General features: G+C 41.1%; 1 protein-coding gene across 2 annotated transcripts in view; it reads right to left on the reverse strand.

Annotated features, from left to right (window-relative positions):
• Positions 1-20,223, reverse strand: part of LSAMP (limbic system associated membrane protein) — a 1,037,990-nt gene that overhangs the window by 717,368 nt on the left and 300,399 nt on the right. The gene's annotated exons all lie outside the window — the stretch shown is intronic.

Below are 20,223 nucleotides of genomic sequence, written 5' to 3' on the forward strand. Positions count from 1 at the left end.
GCCATGTATCTAATCCTATCCTGTGTGATACTGTCTGCTGAGTGTGTATCTAATCCTCTCCTGTGTGATACTGACTGCTGAGCCGTGTATCTAATCCTGTCCTGTGTGAAACTGACTGCTGAGCCGTGTATCTAATTCTATCCTGTGTGATACTGACTTCTGAGCCGTGTATCTAATCCTCTCCTGTGTGATACTGACTGCTGAGCCGTGTATCTAATCCTCTCCTGTGTGATACTGACTGCTGAGCCGTGTATCTAATTCTATCCTGTGTGATACTGACTTCTGAGCCGTGTATCTAATCCTCTCCTGTGTGATACTGACTGCTGAGCCGTGTATCTAATCCTCTCCTGTGTGATACTGACTGCTGAGCCGTGTATCTAATCCTATCCTGTGTGATACTGTCTGCTGAGCCGTGTATCTAATCCTATCCTGTGTGATACTGACTCTTGAGCCGTGTATCTAATCCTATCCTGTGTGATACTGTCTGCTGAGCCGTGTATCTAATCCTATCCTGTGTGATACTGACTGCTGAGCCGTGTATCTAATCCTATCCTGTGTGATACTGACTGCTGAGCCGTGTATCTAATCCTATCCTGTGTGATACTGACTGCTGAGCTGTGTATCTAATCCTATCCTGTGTGATACTGACTGCTGAGCTGTGTATCTAATCATATCCTGTGTGATACTGACTGCTGAGCCGTGTATCTAATCCTATCCTGTGTGATACTGACTGCTTAGTCGTGTATCTTATCCTTTCATGTGTGATACTGACTGCTGAGCCGTGTATCTAATCCTATCCTGTGTGATACTGACTTCTGAGCCGTGTATCTAATCCTATCCTGTGTGATACTGACTGCTGAGTCGTGTATCTAATCCTATCCTGTGTGATACTGTCTGCTGAGCCGTGAATCTAATCCTATCCTGTGTGATACTGACTGCTGAGCCGTGTATCTAATCCTATCCTGTGTGATTCTGTCTGCTGAGCCGTGTATCTAATCCTTTCATGTGTGATACCGACTGCTGAGCCGTGTATCTAATCCTCTCCTGTGTGATACTGACTGCTGAGCCGTGTATCTAATCCTATCCTGTGTGATACTGACTGCTGAGCCATGTATCTAGTCCTATCCTGTGTGATACTGACTGCTGAGCTGTATATCTAATCCTCTCCTGTGTGATACCGACTGCTGAGCCGTGTATCTAATCCTCTCCTGTGTGATACCGACTGCTGAGCCGTGTATCTAATCCTATCATGTGTGATACTGACTGCTGTGCCGTGTATCTAATCCTATCCTGTGTGATACTGACTGCGGAGCCGTGTATCTAATCCTCTCATGTGTGATACCGACTGCTGAGCTGTGTATCTAATCCTATCCTGTGTGATACTGTCTGCTGAGCCGTGTATCTAATCCTATCCTGTGTGATACTGACTGCTGAGCCGTGTATCTAATCCTATCCTGTGTGATACTGATGGCTGAGCCGTGTATCTAATCCTATCCTGTGTGATACTGTCTGCGGAGCCGTGTATCTAATCCTCTCATGTGTGATACCGACTGCTGAGCCGTGTATCTAATCCTATCCTGTGTGATACTGTCTGCTGAGCCGTGTATCTAATCCTCTCCTGTGTGATACTGTCTGCTGAGCCGTGTATCTAATCCTATCCTGTGTGATACTGACTGCTGAGCCGTGTATCTAATCCTATCCTGTGTGATACTGACTGCTGAGCCGTGTATCTAATCCTATCCTGTGTGATACTGACTGCTGAGCCGTGTATCTAATCCTATCCTGTGTGATACTGACTGCTGAGCCGTGTATCTAATCCTCTCCTGTGTGATACTGACTGCTGAGCCGTGTATCTAATCCTCTCCTGTGTGATACTGACTGCTGAGCCGTGTATCTAATCCTCTCCTGTGTGATACTGACTGCTGAGCCGTGTATCTAATCCTCTCCTGTGTGATACTGACTGCTGAGCCGTGTATCTAATCCTATCCTGTGTGATACTGACTGCTGAGCCATGTATCTAATCCTATCCTGTGTGATACTGACTGCTGAGCCGTGTATCTAATCCTATCCTGTGTGATACTGTCTGCTGAGCCGTGTATCTAATCCTCGCATGTGTGATACTGACTGCTGAGCCATGTATCTAATCCTATCCTGTGTGATACTGTCTGCTGAGCCGTGTATCTAATCCTATCCTGTGTGATACTGTCTGCTGAGCCGTGCATCTAATCCTATCCTGTGTGATACTAACTGCTGAGCCGTGTATCTAATCCTCTCCTGTATGATACTGACTGCTGAGCTGTGTATCTAATCCTATGCAAAAAGTGAATCTCGTATATTCTATAGAGTCATTACACAGAGTGATCTATTTCATGGGTCAGAAAGCTTGGTGTCAGTCGCAGGTCATGGGTTTTGCAACAGGATAATGACCCAAAACACACAGCTAAAAACACCCAAGAATGGCTAAGAGGAAAACATGGGACTATTCTGAAGTTTCCTATTCTATGAGCCCTGACCTAAATCCTATGGAGCATCTTTGGAAAGAGCTGAAACATGGCGTCTGGAAAAGGCAACCTTCACACACGAGACAACTGGAGCAGTTTGCTCTTGAGGAGTGGCCAAAATACCTGTGGAGAGGAGCAGACGTCTCTCATTGATAGTTACAGGAATTGTTTGATTGCAGTGATTGCCTCAAAAGGTTCTGTAATAAAATATTAAGTTAAGGAACCATCATTTCTGTCCAGGCCGATTTCATGAGTTTTATTTTTTTTAATTCTGTGGAAGCATGGCTGAAAAGCAATGTCTGACTTTCATAGAATCGTAGAGTTGGAAGGGACCTCCTGGGCCATCTGGTCCAACCCCCTGCTCAAAGCAGGATTTGCTAAATCATCCCAGTCAGATGTCTGTCCAGCCTCTGTTTGAAGACTTCCATTGAAGGAGAACTCACCACTTCTCGTGGCAGCCTGTTCCACTCATTGATCACCATCAATGTCAAAAAGTTTTTTTCGGATATCTAATCTGTGTCTCCTCCCATTCAGTTTCATCCCATTGCTTCTAGTCTTTCCTTGTGCAAATGAGAATAAAGTTGATCCTTCTACAATGTGACAGCCCTTTAGATATTTGTAGACAGCTATTAAGTCTCCTCTCAGTCTTCTCTTTTGTAAGCTAAACATTCCCAAATCCTGCAACCTTTCCTCATAAGACAGGGTTTGCAGACCGGTCACCATTCTGGTCGCTCTTTTCTGAACTTGCTCCAGTTTGTTGATGTCTTTTTTAAAATGTGGTGCCCAAAACTGGACACAATATTCCAGATGAGGTCTGACCAAAGAGGAGTAGAGGGAAATAATGACTTCACGTGATCTAGACTGTATGCTTCTGTTAATACATCCTAGAATTGCATTTGCCTTTTTTGCTGCTGCATCACACTGTTGACTCATATTCAGTCTGTGATCTATTAGTATACCCAAGTCTTTTTCACATGTGCTGTCACTTAGCCCTATTCCTCCCATTCTATATATGCTTTTTTCATTTTTATTGCCCAGATGTAGTACTTTGCATTTTTCTCTGTAAAAACCCATTGTGTTAGTTGCTGCCCACTGCTCCAGTTTATTTATATATTTTTGAATCTTCTCTCTGTCTTCTCTAGTATTAGCTATCCCTCCTAGCTTTGTGTCATCAGCAAATTTAATCAGTTTACCCTCAATTCCTTCATCTAAATCATTGATAAAGATGTTGAACAATACAGGGCCCAGGACAGAGCCCTGTGGTACCCCACTTGAGACATTCTTCCAACTGGATGTGCAGTTGTTCATTTTCATAGATTTTTGATTTCTTATTACTTTTGTCAGATTCAAGTTATTTCTGTCACCATTGTGGGTTTTTCTGTCATTAAACGAGGGGTACCAACAATTTTGACCATGTGTGTATACATCCATATCAATCTATCTATTATTTATCAATCCATTTCTGTCTATCTGTCTATCCTTGATATTCCATAGTCATAGCTAGTCAGAGCATGGGCAGACATATCATTGATGCAACCTGCACACTTAGGTGTATGCATCAGGCCAATATACTGTTCTTGCACAGGGGCCCATAGACAGTTCTTACACAGGGGCCCATATACAGTTCTTGCACAGGGGCCCATATACAGTTCTTACACAGGGGCCCATATACAGTTCTTACACAGGGGCCCATATACAGTTCTTAGACAGGGGCCCATATACAGTTCTTACACAGGGGCCCATATACAGTTCTTGCACAGGGGCCAATATACTGTTCTTGCACAGGGGCCCATATACAGTTCTTACACAGGGGCCCATATACAGTTCTTGCACAGGGGCCCATATACAGTTCTTACACAGGGGCCCATATACAGTTCTTACACAGGGGCCCATATACAGTTCTTAGACAGGGGCACATATACTGTTCTTGCACAGGGGCCCATATACTGTTCTTGCACAGGGGCCCATATACAGTTCTTACACAGGGGCCCATATACAGTTCTTGCACAGGGGCCCATATACAGTTCTTACACAGGGGCCCATATACAGTTCTTACACAGGGGCCCATATACAGTTCTTGCACAGGGGCCCATATACTGTTCTTGCACAGGGGCCCATATACAGTTCTTACACATGGGCCCATATACAGTTCTTGCACAGGGGCCCATATACAGTTCTTACACAGGGGCCCATATACAGTTCTTACACAGGGGCCCATATACAGTTCTTACACAGGGGCACATATACTGTTCTTGCACAGGGGCCCATATACTGTTCTTGCACAGGGGCCCATATACAGCTCTTACACAGGGGCCCATATACAGTTCTTACACAGGGGCCCATATACAGTTCTTGCACAGGGGCCCATATACAGTTCTTACACAGGGGCCCATATACAGTTCTTACACAGGGGCCCATATACAGTTCTTACACAGGGGCACATATACTGTTCTTGCACAGGGGCCCATATACTGTTCTTGCACAGGGGCCCATATACAGCTCTTACACAGGGGCCCATATACAGTTCTTACACAGGGGCCCATATACAGTTCTTGCACAGGGGCCCATATACAGTTCTTGCACAGGGGCCCATATACAGTTCTTACACAGGGGCCCATATACAGTTCTTACACAGGGGCCCATATACAGTTCTTACACAGGGGCACATATACTGTTCTTGCACAGGGGCCCATATACTGTTCTTGCACAGGGGCCCATATACAGTTCTTACACAGGGGCCCTCTTTTGTCTGTGGTCAGAGATTTGTAATACTGCATTTTATGGCTATGGTGATTTGTGGAGGATCATCCACCATCATTTTCTCTCAGACAATCTAGATATTTTTGCACAGAGAAGTGAGCAGTAACCAAAGTCCACAGATGTAGTTCTAGGCGGATACCCAATGCTTCCATTCAGTGACTACAACAGATATTGAAAATGTATTTTGTATTTTCACCATTGAACGGTTAAGCTTTGGAAACGTTCTTTTACAGATGCACCTGAAATGTTCCGCAGATTTGCGGCCGCGATGTTCCGCAGACACATCCGCAATGTTCTGCAGGTCTCCAGAGTCTCACCTGTAATGTGGTGGAAATGTCTACAGAGCTACCTGTGAAGTTAAGCGGATCCTACAACTCTCCAGAACTTGCCAGACTGGTAAGTAGTTTGCGTCTCTCCGGAGATTTCCCTGTGAATGTTCCAGACATCTAGATAAGCATCAACATGTCAGTGTTGTTTCCATTCCTTCCAGGTGTGCGGCCCCTTCAGCATCAGCGATCCCTCCGAGGAGCCGCCGGTCAAGTTCAGCCGATCTCCAGCAGAGAACAGAACATGCAAATGTCTCACAGATCTCCGGGGACCGACAACGTCCTCAGATCATTCTCTAAATATAACGGAATGTTTACTCAGGATATCAGGAAAGATCCGAGCCGAATACTGCTATCATATAGTGCCGTATAGTGCACAGAACCAATTTAATGCTATCATATAGTACCTTATAGTGCACATATACCGCACAGTGCCAATATAATGCTATCATATAGTGCCTTATAGTGAACATATACCGTACAGAGCTAATATAATACTATCATATAGTGCCATATAGTGCACATATACCGCACAGAGCCAATTTAATGCTATCATATAGTGCCTTATAGTGCACATATACCGCACAGAGCCAATATAATGCTATCATATAGTGCCTTATAGTGAACATATACCGTACAGAGCTAATATAATACTATCATATAGTGCCGCTTAGTGAACATATACCGCACAGAGCCAATTTAATGCTATCATATAGTGCCTTATAGTGCACATATACTGTACAGAGCCAATATAATGCTATCATATAGTGCCTTATAGTGAACATATACCACACAGAGCCAATATAATGCTATCATATAGTGCCTTATAGTGAACATATACCGTACAGTGCCAAGATAATACTATCATATAGTGCCTTATAGTGAACATATACTGTACAGTGCCAAGATAATACTATCATATAGTGGTTTATAGTGAACATATACCGTACAGTGCCAAGATAATGCTATCATATAGTGCCTTATAGTGAACATATACCGTACAGTACCAAGATAATACTATCATATAGTGCCTTATAGTGAACATATACCGTACAGTGCCAAGATAATACTATCATATAGTGCCTTATAGTGAACATACACCGCACAGTGTCAATATAATGCTATCATGTAGTGCCTTATAGTGAACATATACCGTACAGTGCCAAGATAATACTATCATATAGTGCCTTATAGTGAACATACACCGCACAGTGTCAATATAATGCTATCATGTAGTGCCTTATAGTGAACATACACCGCACAGTGCCAATATAATGCTATCATGTAGTGCCTTATAGTGAACATATACCGCACAGTGCCAAGATAATACTATCATATTATGCCTGATAGTGAACATATACCGCACAGTGCCAAGATAATACCATCATATAGTGCCTGATAGTGAACATATACTGATGTAGAAATTTATATGGATAGATATACCCTTGTGCGTGCTGTGGCCTGTCCTAATTAGAGTCTTATTGAGCGCTCAAGGAAGGAAAGACGCCACACCTGGTTAGCAGCATTACCTTCCAGCAAAAACTCTGGAAACTTTATTGAATATACTTGTTTTTTTATCAGTTCATTCAGAAAGGAGTAGTTACTCATTAACATAAAGGCTGAACTTCTTATCTAATTGGTCAGTTTAAATACATGAACATATATGGGAGAGTTTACCGAAAAGCTGATTCTAGCAATATAATTTACGGCCCATTGTTCTGCAGTGTCAGCATGTTCTGATATCGTCTGGCACATCAGGCCTAACTTCCTCTTCTGTATGTCTGGGACAAATGTCACAAGACAATGCTATCATGAGATGACTGGGTAGCAGGTCAATTTCCACCAACTAGTTATAAGGTTCAAAACTGTAAATATGTATCTGTGTGCATATATATGAGTATATGTGTATATAGCAGTATATAGCCTATAGCAGGCAAGTGAGATCTAAATGAAATACATATACATATATATTTCCATAACAATACCGCACAGTGCAAATATAATGCTAGCATATAGTGCCTTATAGTGAACATTCACCGTACATTACCAATATAAAACTATCATATAGTGCCTGATAGTGAACATATACCGCACAGTGCCAAGATAATACTATCATAAAGTGCCTTATAATGAACATATACCGCACAGTGTCAATATAATGCTATTATATAGTGCCTGATAGTGAACATATACCACACAGTGCGAAGATAATACTATCATAAAGTGCCTTATAATGAACATATACCGCACAGTGTCAATATAATGCTATTATATAGTGCCTGATAGTGAACATATACCACACAGTGCGAAGATAATACTATCATAAAGTGCCTTATAATGAACATATACCGCACAGTGTCAATATAATGCTATTATATAGTGCCTGATAGTGAACATATACCACACAGTGCGAAGATAATACTATCATAAAGTGCCTTATAGTGAACGTATACCGTACAGTGCCAATATAATACTTTCCTGTACAGTGGGGAAAATAAGTATTTGATACTCTGCCAATTTTGCAAGTTTTCCCACCTACAGAGAATGGAGAGTTCTGTAATTTTTACTGTAGCTTCACTTCACCTGTGAGACACAGAATGTAAAACTAAAAAAAACAGAAAATCACACTGTATCAATTATACGTAATTAAAGGGGTCAAAAATGTCTGATGGGTGGTGGGTGCCACACCCGTCACCCCCGACAATCAGCTGCTCCCAGTTGTGGGCGGTGGCCGGATTTCCTCAGTTACAGAGCTGCACAGCGCCGTCAACAGAATAGTGGCCGCGGACGGGTACTGCACATCCGCGCCCTACTGAATGGAATAGGTGTTGGATGTGCAGTACAGGAAATGCCGGCAAAGCAACATGTAACAGTGTAACATTACTATATAGTGTCCTACTAACATCATCATGTAGCGAACATATATCACTACACTGACCAGATCGGAGCACATTACGCTGCCTAATTTATGACGCCATATTGTGACCATGTAATAGTGCCGTACACTACTGTAGATTACCATATTTACCATTCACACAGCTGGCCTATTATACAAATTAAAGCCGTAACTTTCAGATTTTTACATTTCCTTTGTTTCGAAATATTCATCCAAAAATGTAACATAAAAGAGATTTTTCACATTTTTCCCGGCTCAGACATAAAAACACAATCTGTGGCCACAATAATTACAAAGTTTGGAGCCAGGCAGGAAGATATTTCATAGAAATGAGGACAATGGAGTGACGGGTTATTTATGCCGCGCTGTAAAGGAAAATAAATCACAGTTAAGCGGAACAGATCTGCCAGAAATAAATAAAAATACTGTAATCAGCTTCATAAAAAGCCACAGAATTACAGGAGGAGACGAGCGCGGCTGCCGGGCACCAAAACTAATTGGTTCTTGCATGGAGAACAGATTTTGGGGTGAAGGGGTAAATTCTGGGGTCACAGGATCACAAGGAAACATTATACTTTATGAATTTATTAGTATTTATTAGTTTTCTGTGGCGGTGAATTTAGTTTTTAATTACAGATAACCCAATTGGATGCAGGTTTACACATCTGTTCTTTCAGGATTTGTTTTTATTTTATTTTAATTTTCAATTAAAATATGTATTTATGTTTATATTATTATTATTATTATTATTTATAGGTTCTAGTGGAAATTGGATTAGTTTCACATCAAATTTGTATTAAAGATTTAGTTTAGAAAGAAGAAGGGTCGGCTTGCAACCACATTGGGTAATACATCAACTACCCCACTGAAGAGGGCACAGAGCACTGTATGGAGGTATTATGTGAGCACTGTATTGTTGTATTAGTTGCACACTGTATGGAGGTAATATGTGATCGCTGTATGGTTGTATGATTTACACACTGTATGGCGGTAATATGTGATCGCTATATGGTTGTATTATTTGCACACTGTATGGAGGTATTATGTGAGCACTGTATGGTTGTATTATTTGCACACTGTATGGAGGTATTATGTGAGCACTGTATGGTTGTATTATTTATACACTGTATGGAGGTATTAAGTGAGCACTGTATTGTTGTATTAGTTGCACACTGTATGGAGGGAATATGTGATCGCTGTATGGTTGTATGATTTACACACTGTATGGAGGTAATATGTGATCGCTATATGGTTGTATTATTTACACACTGTATGGAGGTGTTATGTGAGCACTGTATGGTTGTATTATTTACACACTGTATGGAGGCATTATGTGAGCACTGTATGGTTGTATTATTTGCACACTGTATGGAGGTATTATGTGAGCACTGTATGGTTGTGTTATTTGCACACTGTATGGAGGTATTATGTAAGCACTGTATTGTTGTATTAGTTGCACACTGTATGGAGGTAATATGTGATCGCTGTATGGTTGTATTATTTACACACTGTATGGAGGTATTATGTGAGCACTGTATGGTTGTATTATTTACACACTGTATGGAGGTATTATGTGAGCACTGTATGGTTGTATTATTTACACACTGTATGGAGGTATTATGTGAGCACTGTATTGTTGTATTAGTTGCACACTGTATGGAGGTAATATGTGATCGCTGTATGGTTGTATTATTTGCAGACTGTATGGAGGTATTATGTGAGCACTGTATGGTTGTATTATTTATACACTGTATGGAGGTAATATGTGATCGCTGTATGGTTGTATTATTTGCACACTGTATGGAGGTAATATGTGATCGCTGTATGGTTGTATTATTTACACACTGTATGGAGGTATTATGTGAGCACTGTATGGTTGTATTATTTACACACTGTATGGAGGTATTATGTGAGCACTGTATGGTTGTATTATTTACACACTGTATGGAGGTATTATGTGAGCACTGTATTGTTGTATTAGTTGCACACTGTATGGAGGTAATATGTGATCGCTGTATGGTTGTATTATTTGCAGACTGTATGGAGGTATTATGTGAGCACTGTATGGTTGTATTATTTATACACTGTATGGAGGTAATATGTGATCGCTGTATGGTTGTATTATTTATACACTGTATGGAGGTAATATGTGATCGCTGTATGGTTGTATTATTTGCACACTGTATGGAGGTATTACTAGTTTCGCTATTTTGGCTCTATGATTGAACCGGCACATCCTCCACTCCAGATTATGCTACCTGCGGGTTGGTTCCTGCCCAGATATAGTCTTTAGTATGGAACGAGGAACTGATGGCAGCAAAGTGTTCTGGTGGTATTGGAAAATTCTGGAAGTGATGGATCAGAGGTTTATGTGTGTATTTTCTACCTTCCACCCTCACTGCAGAGTGCCCTGTACGCAACAAGGCAGCCTTTCCGGCGACTACTTATCCTAGGTACAGTTCCCTGACTGACCTGAGGGTAAGGGGGCGCCAGAGAGCTGCAAGTTCTGAACCAGAACTGAAAGTGTGGACATAAGTTGTTGGGATTTATATATCACCCGACCATATATATAATATATAAATTCCTGACAACTTGGGGGGGCAAACTTCCCCCACGAAACCCTGACAGCCTTATAGTAAAAGTAGCTTATTAAGGGTCCTAAAAGCCGGAGTACTATCATTAGATCAGAGGCTGTCATCACTGGGCAATCCCTTTAAAAAATGTCACCAGAAAATGTTGCATGGAGGTATCAATGCTCCAGACTCTTCAGAGAAAGATCATCGATGTAACGATGGAACTTACGTAATGTCCGGAGTTTTCCATGAGGAAACAAACTTTCATTTCATTGAATTCTCGGCGCGGAGCTTTCATCTGTCATTTCATTCCATCACGTTCGTTCTCCGTAACCTTATGCTAAACACATTCTTTTTTATAACAATTAGATTTTTTTCCCCCTTAAGCAGTGAAATGGAAAATAACATATTTTAATTACATTTATTAACATTTCACTATCAATTTGCATATTTATCTTTCTAATTTAAAATGAAAGGAGAACGGGATGTTGATCAGTGTTCCCCAACTGCTATGTGACCTAATTTCTAATGTCGGAAATGTGAGTTTCATTAATGCAAATGAAAAGAGGAGGAGGGTGGGGATACATCAGTTTTGGGTGGACTACAAGTTCCAGGTTAGCCTGGGGATCAACGCATCAGAATTTGTCTATTGGCATGGATGAATATCCCGGATCACTAATGTTACTTTTGCATTCTAGACAGAGTTACACCGCCCATCTGAGCATCCATTCTCCGGTTATGTGTCAGTCTTCACTGCAGATTGGGAATTCTATACCTTGTCCAAAAAATGTCACTATAAAAAGACCTGAAGGATTGAAGTTTTGCTGCCATTAGGGACAGATGAAGATTCGAGCTAGGTAGAAGAATGCGTACTCAACGGAAAATAATGAGAAAAAAACGCTTCCTAAATAACGACTGCCAAAATAATACCAACACTTAGTGCAGAGTAACTGTGCTGCCATACAAAAAATATACATTAAAGTGCCATTAAGTGAACAAATAACGACGCCACATTGTACACAGGTCAAAGTCCAAGAAATACCTAAATGCTGAGCTATGACTATAATACCATATGAATGAACATATAAAATCATAACAGGAAAGATGACGGTGAGATCTCCTGCCGACGACCTTCAGGGGCCAAGATATCATCTGAGAATCTCATAATTTTTTGTGATAAAGACACGTCCTATAGTTCTCTGAAGTCCAGCCCTGTTACAAGTCAGCGGAGGGGAGGTGTATGGTTGTAACTTGTGTTAATAAACGGCAAATACCAAATGATCATTTTTGTTCAGTGGCAGGAAGATACATTGCTGTGTCGGATTGACCACATTTCACTGGAGCGAATCCCTCCATAAACCCGAGCCTTCTCCGTGACCCAGGTTTAGTAGTTTTCTTTCTTTATTCCTTTTTATTTTATGTAAATGAGTATATCATTGTTTTTTTCCCTTTGTAAAAAGTCTTTTCTATAAACACTGCCTATCATTCTGGATTAAATATAAAATGTAATAGTTCTGTTCCTTTTGCACTGTAAACCGCACCCTTGAAGCCATACACTACCTGTAACAAGCGCCCAATCAGCCTGTATAAACGATTGCTGGAGGCAGATAGTAGTTCTTCTTGGGTTATTGTGAAGCTGGAAGTTCCTGTACCAGGTTGTGTATATATACATATATATATATATATATATATTTTGCATTAGTCGGAATTGATGGTGTATATTCTATACGGTCACCATGTGTTTCGAAGTAATCAGCCTAGTAGTGAAAGTAGTCGTGGCTTCAGCCATCAATCATTGGTCAATTTGTCTTGTCAAATTGGTGGCAGCGGTGGAATCTGCGCAACATCCTCAGCTGTTTCCGCAACAAATCGGTGACAAGCGGTGAGATTGTAGAGCTTCAGTGATCTGGTGTGATAAATACTTAAATGCTGAATTATGAATATAACGCCGTTTAGTAAACAAATAGAGATGCCATATAGTGCTGCAATACAAATACAACATTCCCAAAACAATCATACAGTCAATATGGCCACAAAAAACCTAAGTAGTAATATCACGCAACATATACAGTTATAAAAACTAGATCAGGATGTTATTAAAAGGATGATATAGCGCAAAAGTAAAAGTACAACAAGCAGTGCAATCATACAGTCTATGTGGCCATGTAAAACCTAAATAATAATGTCACATGGTAATCATATAACATAAGTTATATAAAGTGCACACATTTATATGGCCATTAAAACTAGATAATAGCGCCATACAGTATACTATCAAAAGTGCCATATAATGCACATGTAAAAACACAGTGCATACATACAGTGTATATGGTCATATAAAAATATTCTTTAGGGAAAATCTGTTGTTTTTTTTGGAAATCTGAGGCGAATTTGATTTTGGGCTTGTGCACAGACCGTATTTTCGTAAAAACTAACTGCACTCCTTGGACCAATATTATCAATGGGGCGGTGCACATGACTATTTTTTGCACTGACCAAATCTGCATGTGAAGAAGAAACGCGGTGTGCACGACTTTTCAAATTCTGAAAATTAGATGAGACTCGCCCATTCAAGTCTCTGGGTATAAGAGGCATAGTGATTGCAGTCGTGGATGGAAGCACAGATACCCGCACAGTAATTTAAGGACACGGTCCCTTTATATGTAAAAAGCTTCCTATACTACAGTACATACATGGAGAGCGGAGCACCAGTCAGGTGAGTGAGGGGAAAAAAAGGAAATCGAAAAATGGCCCCCTGCAATGAGCATCTGGAGCTGTGCAGAATTAGTGTGATCCCACGGTGTTGGGGGAGCGGTGCAGGGGTGGGGTGAAACTTGTTAAGCGCTGCAGAATATGTTGGCGCTATATAAATAAAGATTATTATTATTGTTAGCGCCAGCTCTTCACAAGTTGATTTACATCTTCACACTTAGAATCCTCGTCTCCTCCTGCGCCTCTCACAATCTGCCCATAAAGAATGCCTTGAATTTATCTCAGCCCTATAATCCAGCGAGCGCTCATCTGCACTGTGAGCCTGAATGACAATCAGAGACTGATAGAACGGGGCTCAGCTCACCAAAATCTGCGCTCTGGCACCTTGTATGATGGATTATCCGGACTTCTCCATTCTCCTGCGCCTTCTCCCCACGAGTAGAAATCATATTGTTAACTTTGATGCATAAATTTCTACAAGTTCGGTAGTTAGGAAGCTTCTACATCATTAGATCCGTGCCTTCTCCGAGGCGACATTGGCTCCTGTGATGTCACAGGGGGTCATTCATCAACCGCAGGAGTATGAGGAGCCACACAAATGTTATCATCTTCCATTGCTTTGTGACATTGTGTATAATAATAATAATAATAATAATAATAATCTTTATTTATATAGCGCCAACATATTCCGCAGCGCTTTACAGTTGAACAGTTTCAAACACAACAGTCATAAGTAACAACGTTAACAATACAATAATTAAAGCGAAATAAGACGACCCTGCTCGTGGAGCTTACAATCTACAATGAGGTGGGGGGGATACAAAGCACAGGTTTGTATTTACAATGATGTATTTACAATGACGGTCCAGCCATCTTCAGGGGGTGGGGGTTAGATGGAGATAGTGAATGGGCTACACACACACAAACATGACTTTGATTACTGAATGTGATAGGCCGCTCTGAACAAATGTGTTTTGAGCGAGCGCCTAAAACTATGCAAATTGTGGATGGTCCTAATATTTTGGGGTAGAGCATTCCAGAGGATTGGCGCAGCACGGGAGAAGTCTTGGAGTCGGGAGTGGGAGGTACGGATTAGGGCAGAGGTTAGTCGAAAGTCATTTGCAGAGCGCAGCGGTCGGTTAGGCCGATAGACAGAAATGAGGGAGGAGATGTAAGGGGGTGCCGCACTGTGGAGAGCTTTGTGGGTGAGAACAAGTACTTTGAATTGTACCCTGTAATGAATTGGCAGCCAGTGTAACGACTGGCGAAGAGCGGACGCGTCTGAGAAACGATTAGCCAGATGGACAACCCTGGCTGCTGCATTAAGGATAGACTGGAGAGGGGAGAGTCGAGTGAGAGGGAGGCCAATTAATAGAGCATTACAGTAGTCTAGGCGGGAGTGGATCAGGGCGACAGTGAGAGTTTTTGTTGTTTCCATGGTGAGAAAAGGGCGGATTCTAGAGATGTTCTTTAATGATGAAATGATGAATGATGAAATAAACTGTGGATCAATCACAGGAGAAAGGTGGGAGATGGGAAGGTGGAAGGAGCAAGGTGCGGGGTGGAAAGGAGAAGGTGGGAGGAGAGAGGTGGAAGCGAGAAGGTGGGAGATGGAAGGTAGGAAGGGGGAAGGTGGGAGATGAGAGGTGGAAGGTGGAAGGGAGAAGGTGGGAGATGAGAGGTGGAAGGTGGGAAGGTGAAAGGAGAAAGGTGCGAGGTGGAAGGGGGAAGGTGGGAGATGAGAGGTGGAAGGTGGGAAGGTGGAAGTAGAAGGTGCGAGGTTGAAAGGAGAAGGTGGGAGATGGAAGGTAGGAAGGGGGAAGGTGGGAGATGAGAGGTGGAAGGTGGAAGGAGAAGGTGCGAGGTGGAAAGGAGAAGGTGGGAGATGGAAGGTAGGAAGGGGGAAGGTGGGAGATGAGAGGAGGAAGGTGGGAAGGTGGAAGGAGAAGGTGCGAGGTGGAAAGGAGAAGGTGGGAGATGGAAGGTAGGAAGGGGGAAGGTGGGAGATGAGAGGTGGAAGGTGGGAAGGTGGAAGGAGAAAGGTGCGAGGTGGAAGGTGGGAGATGAGAGGTGGAAGGTGGGAAGGTGGAAGGAGAAGGTGCGAGGTGGAAAGGAGAAGGTGGGAGATGGAAGGTAGGAAGGGGGAAGGTGGGAGATGAGAGGTGGAAGATGGGAAGGTGGAAGGAGAAGGTGCAAGGTGGAAAGGAGAAGGTGGGAGATGGAAGGTAGGAAAGGGGAAGGTGGGAGATGAGAGGTGGAAGGTGGGAAGGTGGAAGGAGAAGGTGTGAGGTGGAAAGGAGAAGGTGGGAGATGGAAGGTAGGAAGGGGGAAGGTGGGAGATGAGAGGTGGAAGATGGGAAGGTGGAAGGAGAAAGGTGCGAGGTGGAAGGGAGAAGGTGGGAGGAGAGAGGTGGAAGGCGGGAAGGTGAAAGGAGAAGGTGCGAGGTGGAAGGGAGAAGGTGGGAGATGGAAGGTAGGAAGGGGGAAGGTGGGAGATGAGAGGTGGAAGGTGGAAGGAGAAAGGTGTGAGGTGGAAGGGGGAAGGTGGGAGATGAGAGGTGGAAGGTGGAAGGAGAAAGGTGAGAGGTGGAAGGGGGAAGGTGGGAGATGAGAGGTGGAAGGTGGAAGGAGAAAGGTGCGAGGTGGAAGGGGGAAAGTGGGAGATGAGAGGTGGAAGGTGGAAGGTGGAAGGAGAAAGGTGCGAGGTGGAAGGGAGAAGGTGGGAGATGGAAGGTAAGAAGGGGGAAGGTGGAAGGGGAGAGGTGGGATGTGTAAGCTGGGAGGGGAAGGTGGGAGATGAGAGGTGGAAGGTGGGAAGGGGAAGATAGAAGGTGGGAGGGGAAAGATGGAAGGTGGGAGGGGGAAGGTGAGAGGAAGAAGGGGGAGGAGGAAAGGGGAAGGTGGAAGAGGGAAGGTGAGAGGGGGAAGGTGGGAGGTGGAAGGAGAAAAGTAGGAGGGGGAAGGTGGGAAGGTGGGAGGAGAAAGATAGGATGGGGAAGGTGAGAGGGGGAAGATGGGATGTAAAAGGAGAAAGGTGAGATCTGGAAGGGGGAAGATGGAAGGGGGAAGATGGAAGGTGGAAAGAGAAAGAGGTGGGATGTGAATGGTGAGAGGTGGAAAGTGGGAGGGGGAAGATGGAAGGTTGGAGGTAAAAGGTGAGAGTGGGAAAGTGGGAGGTGGAAGGTGAAAGGGAGAAGGTAGAAGGTGGGGGATGGAAGTGGAAGGTGGGAGGTGGAAGTTGAGAGGTATGGGGTGGAAATTGGGAAGTATGAGGTGGAAGACGGAATTTGGGAGGTAGCAGGAGGAAGGTGGAAGGTGGACAGTGACAGTGGCACCATGATTAGGAAAGTCTAAGTAAAAGGGTTTTTTAAAACAGTAAACAAAGATTATTATCACATCGGATTTCTATGGTACCTGATCAATTTCAGAAATTGCATCTTATTAGTATAACCTATTCATTCAGACCTTGTCATTTTTTTGGGCTTGCTCAAGAATGTGAGAGTAGGCTTCTATATCTGGATGTTTTCTGTTAAAGCGAACATGTCAGCAGGATTTTTTTTAGGTAAACTGCAAACACTATCAGGTTGCAGATGTTACACTGATTAAAATGATACCTGAGGTGAAGAAATCCATCTTGTTATTCTTGTTTAATCAGTGTTAAAAATTTTCAGTTGCCCATGCTCTGGGGCAGGATTGTAGGCAGAGTCTTATCTTCCTGCTCTAAGACAGAGAAACCAAGGAAGGTCCTGCCAACGGGCCGCCTCAAAGCACAAACATGGTTCTCATCATAGAGAAAGAGAGAGAAACAGACTGCTTGTGCTTCAGGGCGGCCTGTGTACTATAAAGCTGCCCCTATGTACAAGAATATTAACTACTATAATACTGCCCTTATGTACAAGAATATAACTACTATAATACTGCCCCTATGTACAAGAATATAACTACTATAATACTGTCCCCTATGTACAAGAATATAACTGCTATAATACTGCTCCATGTACAAGAATATAACTGCTATAATACTGCCCCCTATGTACAAGAATATAACTACTATAATATTGCCCCTATGTACAAGAATATAACTACTATAATACTGCCCCTATGTACAAGAATATAACTACTATAATATTGCCCCTATGTACAAGAATATAACTACTATAATATTGCCCTTATGTAGAAGAATATAACTACTATAATACTTTTCTTATGTACAAGAATATAACTGCTATAATACTGCTCCTATGTGTAAGAATATAACTACTATAATACTGGTCCTATGTACAAGAATATAACTACTATAATACTGCTCCTATGTGTAAGAATATAAGTACTATAATACTGGTCCTATGTGCAAGAATATAACTACTATAATACTGGTCCTAAGTACAAGAATATAACTACTATAATACTGCCTCTATGTACAAGAATATAACTACTATAATACTGCCCCTATGTACAAGAATATAACTACTATAATACTGCCCCTATGTACAAGAATATAACTACTATAATATTTCCCCTATGTACAAGAATATAACTACTATAATACTGCCCCTATGTACAAGAATATAACTACTATAATATTGCCCCTATGTACAAGAATATAACTACTATAATATTGCCCTTATGTAGAAGAATATAACTACTATAATACTTTTCTTATGTACAAGAATATAACTGCTATAATACTGCTCCTATGTGTAAGAATATAACTACTATAATACTGGTCCTATGTACAAGAATATAACTACTATAATACTGCTCCTATGTGTAAGAATATAAGTACTATAATACTGGTCCTATGTGCAAGAATATAACTACTATAATACTGGTCCTAAGTACAAGAATATAACTACTATAATGCTGCTTCTATGCACAAGAATATAACTACTATAATACTGCTCCTATGTACAAGAATATAACTACTATAATACTGCCTCTATGTACAAGAATATAACTACTATAATACTGCCCCTATGTACAAGAATATAACTATTATAATAATACTGGTCCTATGTACAAGAATATAACTACTATAATAATACTGGTCCTATGTACAGGAATATAACTACTATAATACTCCCCCTATGTACAAGAATATAACTACTATAATACTGCTCCTATGTACAAGAATATAACTACTATAATACTGCTCCCTATGTACAAGAATATAACTACTATAATACTGCTTCTATGTACAAGAATATAACTACTATAATACTGCTCCTATGTACAAGAATATAGCTACTATAATACTGCCCCTATGTACAAGTATATAACTACTATAATACTGCTCCTATGTACAAGAATATAGCTACTATAATACTGCTCCTGTGTACAAGAATATAACTACTATAATAATACTGCCCCTATGTACAAGAATATAACTACTATAATACTGCCCCTATGTACAAGAATATAACTACTATAATACTGCCCCTATGTACAAGAATATAACTACTATAATACTGCCCCTATGTACAAGAATATAACTACTATAATACTGGTCCTATGTACAAGAATATAACTACTATAATAATACTGGTCCTATGTACAAGAATATAACTACTATAATACTGCCCCTATGTACAAGAATATAGCTACTATAATACCGCCCCCTATGTACAAGAATACAACTACTATAATACTGCCCCCTATGTGCAAGAATATAACTAGTATAATACTGCTCCTATGTACAAGAATATAACTACTATAATACTGCTCCTATGTACAAGAATATAACTACTATAATACTGCACCTATGTACAAGAATATAACTACTATAATACTGCCCCTATGTACAAGAATATAACTACTATAATACTGCTCCTATGTACAAGAATATAACTACTATAATACTGCCCCTATGTACAATAATATAACTACTATAATACTGCCCCTATATACAAGAATATAACTACTATAATACTTCCCCTATGTACAAGAATATAACTACTATAATACTGCTGCTATATACAAGAATATAACTACTATAATACTGCTCTCTATATACAAGAATATAACTACTATAATACTGCCCCTATATACAAGGATATAACTACTATAATACTTCCCCTATGTACAAGAATATAACTACTATAATACTGCTTCTATGTACAAGAATATAACTACTATAATACTGCTCTCTATATACAAGAATATAACTACTATAATACTGCCCCTATATACAAGGATATAACTACTATAATACTGCTGCTATATACAAGAATATAACTACTATAATACTGCCCCCTATGTACAAGAATATAACTACTATAATACTGCTCCTATGTACAAGAATATAACTACTATAATACTGCCCCCTATGTACAAGAATATAACTACTATAATACTGCTACTATATACAAGAATATAACTACTATAATACTTCCCCTATGTACAAGAATATAACTACTATAATACTGCTGCTATATACAAGAATATAACTACTATAA

This window comes from Dendrobates tinctorius, unplaced genomic scaffold, assembly GCF_039654945.1.
Source record: "Dendrobates tinctorius isolate UK_male_01 unplaced genomic scaffold, ASM3965494v1 ptg000054l, whole genome shotgun sequence".
NCBI classification, from domain to species: Eukaryota; Metazoa; Chordata; class Amphibia; order Anura; family Dendrobatidae; genus Dendrobates; species Dendrobates tinctorius.